Source organism: Hypomesus nipponensis, chromosome 20 (genome assembly GCF_054491055.1).
Source record: "Hypomesus nipponensis isolate SF chromosome 20, ASM5449105v1, whole genome shotgun sequence".
Classification (NCBI taxonomy): domain Eukaryota; kingdom Metazoa; phylum Chordata; class Actinopteri; order Osmeriformes; family Osmeridae; genus Hypomesus; species Hypomesus nipponensis.
Window position 1 is genome coordinate 3842501 of NC_140380.1, and position 8828 is coordinate 3851328.

The window sequence follows — 8828 nt, forward strand, 5'->3', positions numbered from 1 at the left end:
TCCCCCTTGTGACTTCCACTCTCGTTGCCCATAGGCTTATCGATTGGAAGTGAATAAGGCCACTTTATGAAATGTTTCGGGTGGCTATTTTTTTTATATAGGTCTACATGAAATTCTGCATCTGTTTAAATTCACTATTATTTATTTATTTTCCTTGGCGGGGCACTTTGACTAGAGGAGGGCAAAAGGGCAGTTGCCCAGGCAACCTTAGCCATAGCCTGTGCACGTCCCTGGATGGAGGGATGAAGGGATTCAAAACAGGATAGAGGGATAGAGGAATTGAGGGGACACAGAGCAGGAGATGAAGACAGTACCCGGTATTCCCATGAGTAATTCATCTGTAGCTAGACTGCTGTTATTCTGGACTGCTGTTATTCTGGACTGATGAAGCTTGCGCAAGTTCAGTCAGGCAAGACCGATCCCCGCACTCAGGCATATACAATAATGTTAATTACTAACTCCCCCCGCTAAGAACCCTGTACGTTCCCTCTTTCCTATGTCGGGCTGTCATATGGTTTTGGTTCGATTAGCACTCCCGTTTATCAATTAACGCTGTCAAAGGATCACATGATCGTGCCTTTAAATACGATTCTCTCCTTGTGTAGTTTGTCCATGCTATCAAGTGCGCGACCCTCCACCTCCCCGTCGCCACCTGGTGCCTTGTCGCTGTTCTTCGGCTCTTCTGCCTGGGTCGTCGGCTTCCGCCACAGCTGCCAGTGTCTGGACTCCGTGGGGGATTCTTCTCGGATGTCGGGCAGGCGCCCTGTAATCTATGAATCCCCATGGGGTCTAAGCTCCAAACACTTGTAGTACAATTATCATTCTGCAATAAACATGAATTTACTCATACCAGGTCTCACCTGACTGTTCTTCTGGACTGTTGCTGTTCTGGACTGCTATCATTCTGGATGCTGTTATTCTGGACAGATGTTATTCTGGATGATGTTATTCTGGACAGATGTTATTCTGGACTGCTGTTGTTCTGTACTGTTGTTGTTCTGGACTGCTATTATTCTGGATGCTGTTCTGGACTGCTGTTGTTCTGGACTGCTGTTGTTCTGGACTGCTATTATTCTGAACTGCTGTTGTTCTGGACTGCTGTTATTCTGGACTGCTGTTCTGGTCCTCCTTCCTGCCAATGACACTGGACCGGAGATTCATTACCCCCCTCCTTCTATGTGTGTGTGTTTCTATGTGTGTAGCCCCTTGCTAGTATTTTATTTCATTTTGCATTTGTTTATTGTTTTTGTTCATATGTTGTAAACTAATGCTGTTAAGTTTCATATATTTTATATAATAATGTTTAAACAGATTGTTCACATTACATTTTAAGTCTGTGAGCTTATTGGTTCATAAGTTTATTTGACCTGTGACCTGTCGTGGTTGAGGTATATGTAGGGGAAGGAACGGAGGTGGGGGAGGAAGATGGTGGAGAGCGGGTCAAGAAGTGTGTAATGAGTTGCCAATTAGGGGACCATTGAGTCACGTAACTTTGAATTTGCGGGTTGTGGGATAGCGAACTCAGCGACAGGGTTCGTGCACACCGGACTTGGGACTGGAAAGGAACCGAATTCGACGGACAGTCCACTTCAAAGGCCTTACCTTTTTCCTTCTGGACACGAGCTATTCCACTAACTTTTACTCCTCACACCACGAGGTGGCTGGCTCGCCACGAGTTAGCGTTACCCATCGACGGAGGAAAAATGCATGGCGTGGCCCCACGCACACTAGCAACATTCTGAAGCTAGCGACAGACTTTTCTTTTATTTGCAAGTGACTGTGGTAGGAAAATAAATTGTATGTAAGGAGGTTTACCACCGAGTGACTTGATTACATTAAATGACATGTATTTTGTTGAATTAACAGACTTATATTATTCTCAATAATAAGTATATTTAAAAGAACTCAGGGCGCCCCAAACAGTGGTTTAGTTAATTGACGTTGTGCTCAGAAACGAGGCACGAGGGGCGCTACATGTGTAAAAAGTAAAAAGTGTGTAGTTGGGTTGTAACAGGTGTGTGCTTCAGTGTGTTCCTGTGAAATAGTTGTGCAAGTAGGCTGTAATAGGTGTGTGTATATGTATGTGCACACATTTGTGTATGTGTGTGTGCGTATGTGTGGCTGTGTGTGTGCGACAATCATGCCTCTCAGCCAGGGCATGACATTAGCACCCGCCCACCTGCCAAATGCAGGAAGAATTCTGCTGTCGTGGATAAAGCAGTCAGTCTTACTAGCCACTTTGGCGGGTGGAATTCTATATATCTCTCTCTCTATATATTTTTTATTGTAGCAGGGCTGCCAACTCTCACGCCTTTCAACCAATTCACACGCTCTCACGCCACACATTGCATTTCTCACGTTGAGAAGGAAACGGCGAATTACGGACAGACGCACGCACGGAGTCGGACGGATTGGTTGAATTTATACTACTCCGACGGCTCTGCTTGCTGAAAGCAATTCACCGCCAGAACAGTAGATGGCGCTGCACGGCGATGCTAGCTAGGTTATCGAAAAGTCGGAGCAAATTTACAAATGAGCCGTTTCATCAATAAAATAAGCACATTTTCAGCAACTACACTGCCCATTTCTCGTTACATTTGAATTCAGATGCTGATTTACATGTACTGTTTAGCTGAAATATGAATAGTAAAAACTCACTACAATGGCGGTCAAAGGATTCTGTTCTCTTGTTGGTCACAGCAACCCCGCCCCCGCCCCTGACGCAAGCGGTTCTTAATACGGACCAATCACAGCCCAGGGGTATCCGTAAAATGACGGACTGACGGACTGACAGACGGATAGTCAAGAAAATCAGGAAGTGCACGTAGAGCTCTGCGAGGGGTTCGGAGAAGGCACGGAGAGGGAGTTCCTTGACGGAGAGGGGGTTCCCTGTGTGCGTGTCCATAAAAACGCAAAAGTATAAATTGGCCTTTAGTTCTGCAATAACCAGTGATAGACGAGGCGCAGATACACTGAGTGAAGCAACACTCAAGCTCATGAAGCGCGAACACGGAACACCCGCGTCTCGGGGGTGGATTGGGTTGCGCAGCAACATTATGGTTGGCCCTATTGCGGGGTGGAACGGGAGGGGGACGGTTTCGATGCACCGGTTGCTAATCAGGCTAAGGTGGTCTGGAGATACTTGTTTTGAACTAAATAATAAAATATATTTTTGTTCGTCGACCTCTACTAGTCTTCTGAGTTGCCTTGTGCCGAGATCTAAACCCTGCACGGGTGGAGCCGGGTTCACTGTAACTGTGACAGCCCCACCAAATCTCACTCCAAGGTTTTTTTTAAAGTTTGTAACCTTGTTGTAGGCTAATCTTCTCAAAACACATGTAAAATAATTGTAATCTTATTTTCCCAATAACAAAATTGTGGCTAATGAAACTACTGAGTGGCTAGTAACTTTGGAAAACCACTAGCCAGAGTGGCTGGTGAGCAAAAATTTTAATGTCCTGCGCTGCTCCTAGCCATAAATCTCAGTCAACAGATCAGTGCTCTCACATACCTGCACACTGTTCACATAGTCTCCTCCCCCACTCAATTACTCAGATGTATTTGAACCATTCCCTCCCTACCTGCCATGCAAAGTCGTGTTAGTATTGTGTTGCAATTCTGGGGGAGTCAGCCACTGGGGGAGTCAGGTGGCTGAACGGTTGTGGAATCAAGCTGGTAATCAGAAGGTTGTTGGATCGATTCCCTGCCGTGCTCTAAAATGACTTTGTGTCCTTGGGCAAGGTCCAATGGACCTGTAGTACACAGTAAAAATATATCTATTTACAGTTTTTTCCCACTAATATTTTGTAAATGTTCCCTGTATATTTAAACAGTTTATTTAAATGTGTCATGTGATTTAAATAAAAACATTTGTATAAATTGAATTTTTACAATTGTAAATAAATGTACCCCAAAATAAAGTATTATATTATGACAAAAGTATATGCATTTTATGTAACTTTACAGAAAATTATTTTGTTATGGCAAAATATGTTAATTTCATTTATATTTATAGAGCACTTTCGGAAACCGCATTGGGTACTGAAGTGCTGTGCATAATAAAACTGTAATAATGTAGTTAAAAACGTAGAATTGCAAGAAAATATATGAGAAAAGAAATAACTATTTAATAATTTAACTGAACCAGTACTTTACGTAAATAAACTGAAAGAACACAGTTATTGACCATTCCCCTCCCTTCCCACAATGCACCACACAAGTGATTTGCCCGGCTCTATTGAAAATGAAGGAAAAGCTTTACTTCACTCAAATCGCTTCGCTGTTGTGGACACAAACTGTAATAGTCTCTGAGGGCATCCTGAATCTGGGCCCACTCATTCTCCTTCCCCTCCCCCATTACCGTTTTAGGCTCTGAGGGCATCCTGAGTCTGGACCCACTCACTATCCTCACACTTCCCCCTATCCCATCATTGTTCATTATTCATCTCTGTGAGATGATTTGGTGAAATCTCTCTTCCCCACACCTACACTGTCTGTTGAGGAAATGTATGTAAATGGAGTTGTTTCTTCAATCTCCAACACTAAGGGGAGGAATTTAATCACATGATAATTTGTCAACCCCTCCCCCAATACCATCGTATTGATTTGAGACCTTACATTATCAAAACTTTAACCATATTTTACATCAGAACATTCCTCCAGAATACACTGTTATATTGACAACGTGACTAAGCAATTTGACTGTCTTATCCGTACACAATGACACAACGACTTGTCATTCTGATGGCACTGACATATTCATTGACACTATTTACTTTTGAGAGATTAACTAAAGAGATGAACTTTTGAGCAAGAGACTGGCTTTTGCAGGTAATCCATTGTGTTTTGCTGTTTGTACTAATTGTTTTGAGAAATGCACTTACAGTTTTGAGAATTTCAATTCTGATCTGAGAAATGTACCAAAGCGACTGAGAAAAACTGTAATACATGGTTCAATGTCAGTGTGTAATTAATTTTTTGAGGTGTATGACTCTATTATAACAATTAAATTATGTCAAACATAAAATAGTTTATGGAATTATAGGGAGATTTCTACAAAAAATATAGAAATGTAAATTAATTATAGCAAGGCGTTTGTTTTAATTTGATCTTTGTTTTTAATCTGACAGCACTTTTCTGTTTTCAAACTGATATTTTCCAGCACCACTGCAGTCAGAAAATTACTGTTTTTAAACAGAAGTTTTTTTGAACAGTGTATCTGGTATACAGACCTAGTTTTGTCCACAACCTTGTCTCTACTCCCTCTGTGTTCTACATAGATGCAGTGATCCCAACATGTGCCTGGCCCCTGGAAACTGAGATTGTCCTGGCCATGATAAACAGTCTGTCACCGCCCACCCGTGTCCTGACTACCCTTTTGAATTACCTACGTTGCACTATTTGCCTGTGCATGACCCCTGCTTGTCTGACTACACCTATATGCAATGAAGCCTTCCCTTGGATCCAATACCCTCTGTCCTGAGAGTCTGTCTGTTATGGTGAGCTTATGTGAGCGCTTGCGTGCCCCAGTTGTGTGTGTGTGTGTGCATGCATCTGTGTATATATGTGTATGTGTGTGAATGTGTGTGTGTCCTTGGCTGTAGGTCTGGGTTGACTAGCTGGGATCAGACGTTGTGAGGTCTTCCAGCATTACTCTCATGTACTTGACTGCGTCTCTGGAAGGAAACTGCTTCGGTTTCAAATCACATCAGATCAAACCAAATACATTTGTAAAGCCCTTTTTACAAGCATTGTCACAAAGGGCTTCACATACGCCCATAGAACGCCCATTTTTATAACAAGTACATTCACAAACAAAATAATTCAATAATAACACTATACTATTCTATTCTATTCTATTCTATTCTATACTATACTATACTATACTATACTATACTATACTATACTATACTATACTATACCATACTGGACTATGTTCTTCTCAAATCCCCTAAACCATACTATACTATGATCTGTACTAATCCTATCTATTGTCCCATGTTCTACCATGCCTTACTATTACTTGATGTGATTATTAATTTTAATTATTATGATTATTACATTATCATTTATAATGTACTGTAATGTACTATACTGTACTTTATTATTACATGGGTTAACATTATATTACATATTAAACTTTATTACACTATACACTATGAATACATATCACATTGTACTAATGCAGCTACCTCTGGTAGTGAAGGTCCTGTGAATAGTGTGTTTAATTCTGGCATTTCAAGACAGCTAGGGTGGTGAGGTGGCTGGGGGGAGTCCTCTTCCCCTGGTGTTGTGTCTTAGGCCGGCGAGGGACAATCGATAGCACTAGCGGTACCGGTCAATTACTCTGTCTGTCATGTCGGAGTTTTTCGTGTATCGTTGGGGTCTCCTTGGCCATGGTTCAGGGACAGCAGCAGCCCGGTGTCTTCCCCAGGGAAATTAAAGTTCCACTGGATGAGGCTGGGTGGTGTGTGTGTGTGTTGCTAGGACCAGCAAGTTGCTAGGACCAGCAACTGCGAAGGCTCTATCACCTGTACGTATACGGCGTGACCGGGGACAAAAGTAGCTTGTCCGCAGATGTCAGTGACCTAATGGGTGCGTGTAATTGTAAGAAGTCCGAGATATACGAAGGGCCTGTCCATTAAGCAAAAACAAACAATAAATAGGCCTAGTGACTGAAAAGGCTCTGTCAGTGAGATAGGATCTGAACCACTGTAGTGCAGTCCCCTTTACCCCAGCCTCGCGATGAAGATACCATGATCCACTGTATCAAAGGCAGCGGTGAGATCCAATAGAATCAAAAATAGACAATAAATCATTACAAACACTTTCAATAATGCTGATTCAGTGCTATGATGAGCTGAAAAACCTGATTGCAGAGGTTTCAAAATGTCTGATTACTTTAAAAATGGAAGTAGTTGAGATAACACAACTTTCTCTAATAATTTTGATGTAATTTAGATAGAAAAGGCAGTCTAGACACAGGTCGGTTATTATTATTCAGGCAAGCTTGATCTAAATTTGGTTTCTTAAGTAGAGGTTAAACAGCAGCATGTTTAAAACAAGCTGGGACACCACCACGATCAAGGGCCACATTTATAATTGACTGGATACTAAGTCCAAGTGATGTAAAAGATGATTTCGAAATAATTACTGGGACAATATGAGGACAGGGGGACGGCCTCAGAGCAGGAAAGGAAACGTGTTGGACACTAGAAAGAACAGTAGAAACAACAACCAAATCCAAACATTAAACAAGAGAAGAGGGAATAGTTTTTAATTTTGTCAGAAAAAAATACATACATTTGTCACAGATTTCACCAGAGGGAGCTACTTTATAATGAAAGCACGGATTAATTGCAGAATTAAACGTAGCAAATAAAATCTAAGGTCTATAAGAGTGTGTTTTAATTAAATCTGAGAGGTATCTTAATCTAGCCATTTTAGATGCACTCTGCAAGCTCATTAAAAACCTCATAAGAGACGGTAAATTGGTCCTTCTTCCATCTCCTCTCAGCTATACGACAGTGCTCAGACATCAGGAATTATCATCTAGCCAGGGGCAGGATTTAATTGTCGCTCGTTTCAACTTCTTGAGGAGCAATAGGGTCCAAAATGGTTAGACAGTATGAGTAGAATAATGACAGTAACTCCTCAAGGTTTAGGTTAGAAGAGTTTTGAGCAGTACATAGTGATTGGGGGGAGTATAGTGTGTATGTGTGTAGAGTATGGTGTGTGTGTCTGAGTGAGAGATGGATCCTTCTTGCCTTCTCTTCTTTAACCCAGAGTAATAGTGCTAAATCGATGTGTGGGCCTGAGTGTACAACCGGATTCCAGAGGCAGCTTGTACGCACAGGGTTACCAAGGTCGCTGTTACCTTGGCCACAGTGGACATGCAGGGCATGGTCACACAAAGATCAGTCAGAGGTGACCAAACTTATCGTGACACTGCCAGGCAGGGCCGGCCTAAGGCATTAAGCGAACTAAGCAGCTGCTTAGGGCCCCCGTGAGCACATGAAATTACAGTTTAATGTACCGTGTTTCATCGATCAAACGTTGCCCTCGATTAAATGCTGCACCAAAACTGAACATTGTGTAATAAACGCGGCCCCAGAAATACGGTAGGAGCAGCCCTGAAATACCTAGTAGCAGCATGTCATTTTAATAAACATTCTGTTGTGTTGCACTTGGGGTCCACTGCCAGCTATGCGTTTCAAATATCTAAACATAGCTACCTTACTTAGCAAATGACTGTAGCTAGAAGAGAATAGACATGAGAAGGGAAGCTTACAAAAAAAATGCCAGAAAACGAATAGCAGTCTAGCCTATTGCTAACGCCTGTCTAGATCATCTATTGAAAGAACTGGAGAGAATCTTGCGTTAGCGAGCTAAACTACTATACATGGCTACAGTAGGTAGTCTAGGTGTTTTCGCTATCTAGCTGTTCTTGCATTCCTTGCAAATCAGCATTAACAAAAAGAAGATGAGATAGAGCTAGCTAGTTTAACTAACATTGACATTTGATTGTTGTTTAATTGGTGATTTCGAAGACCATACTGTTGAAACGATCTGTATGAACATTTAATGTAGCAAACTAACTCGTTAGCATGCTAGCGCAGACAGCCTAGAATAGGCTACCAGATTTCTTAGGTTAAACGTCACCCTCAAATAAACGCTGCCTCGAATAAACGGCGCACCAAAAATTAACAATGTGTAATAAATCGATGTTTTATCGAATAAATACGGTAATTAAGATTTTGAAAAAAAATAATTGGCGACGCCGATGGGCCCCCAAATCAATTCTGCTTAAAGCTCCATAAAGGCTTGGT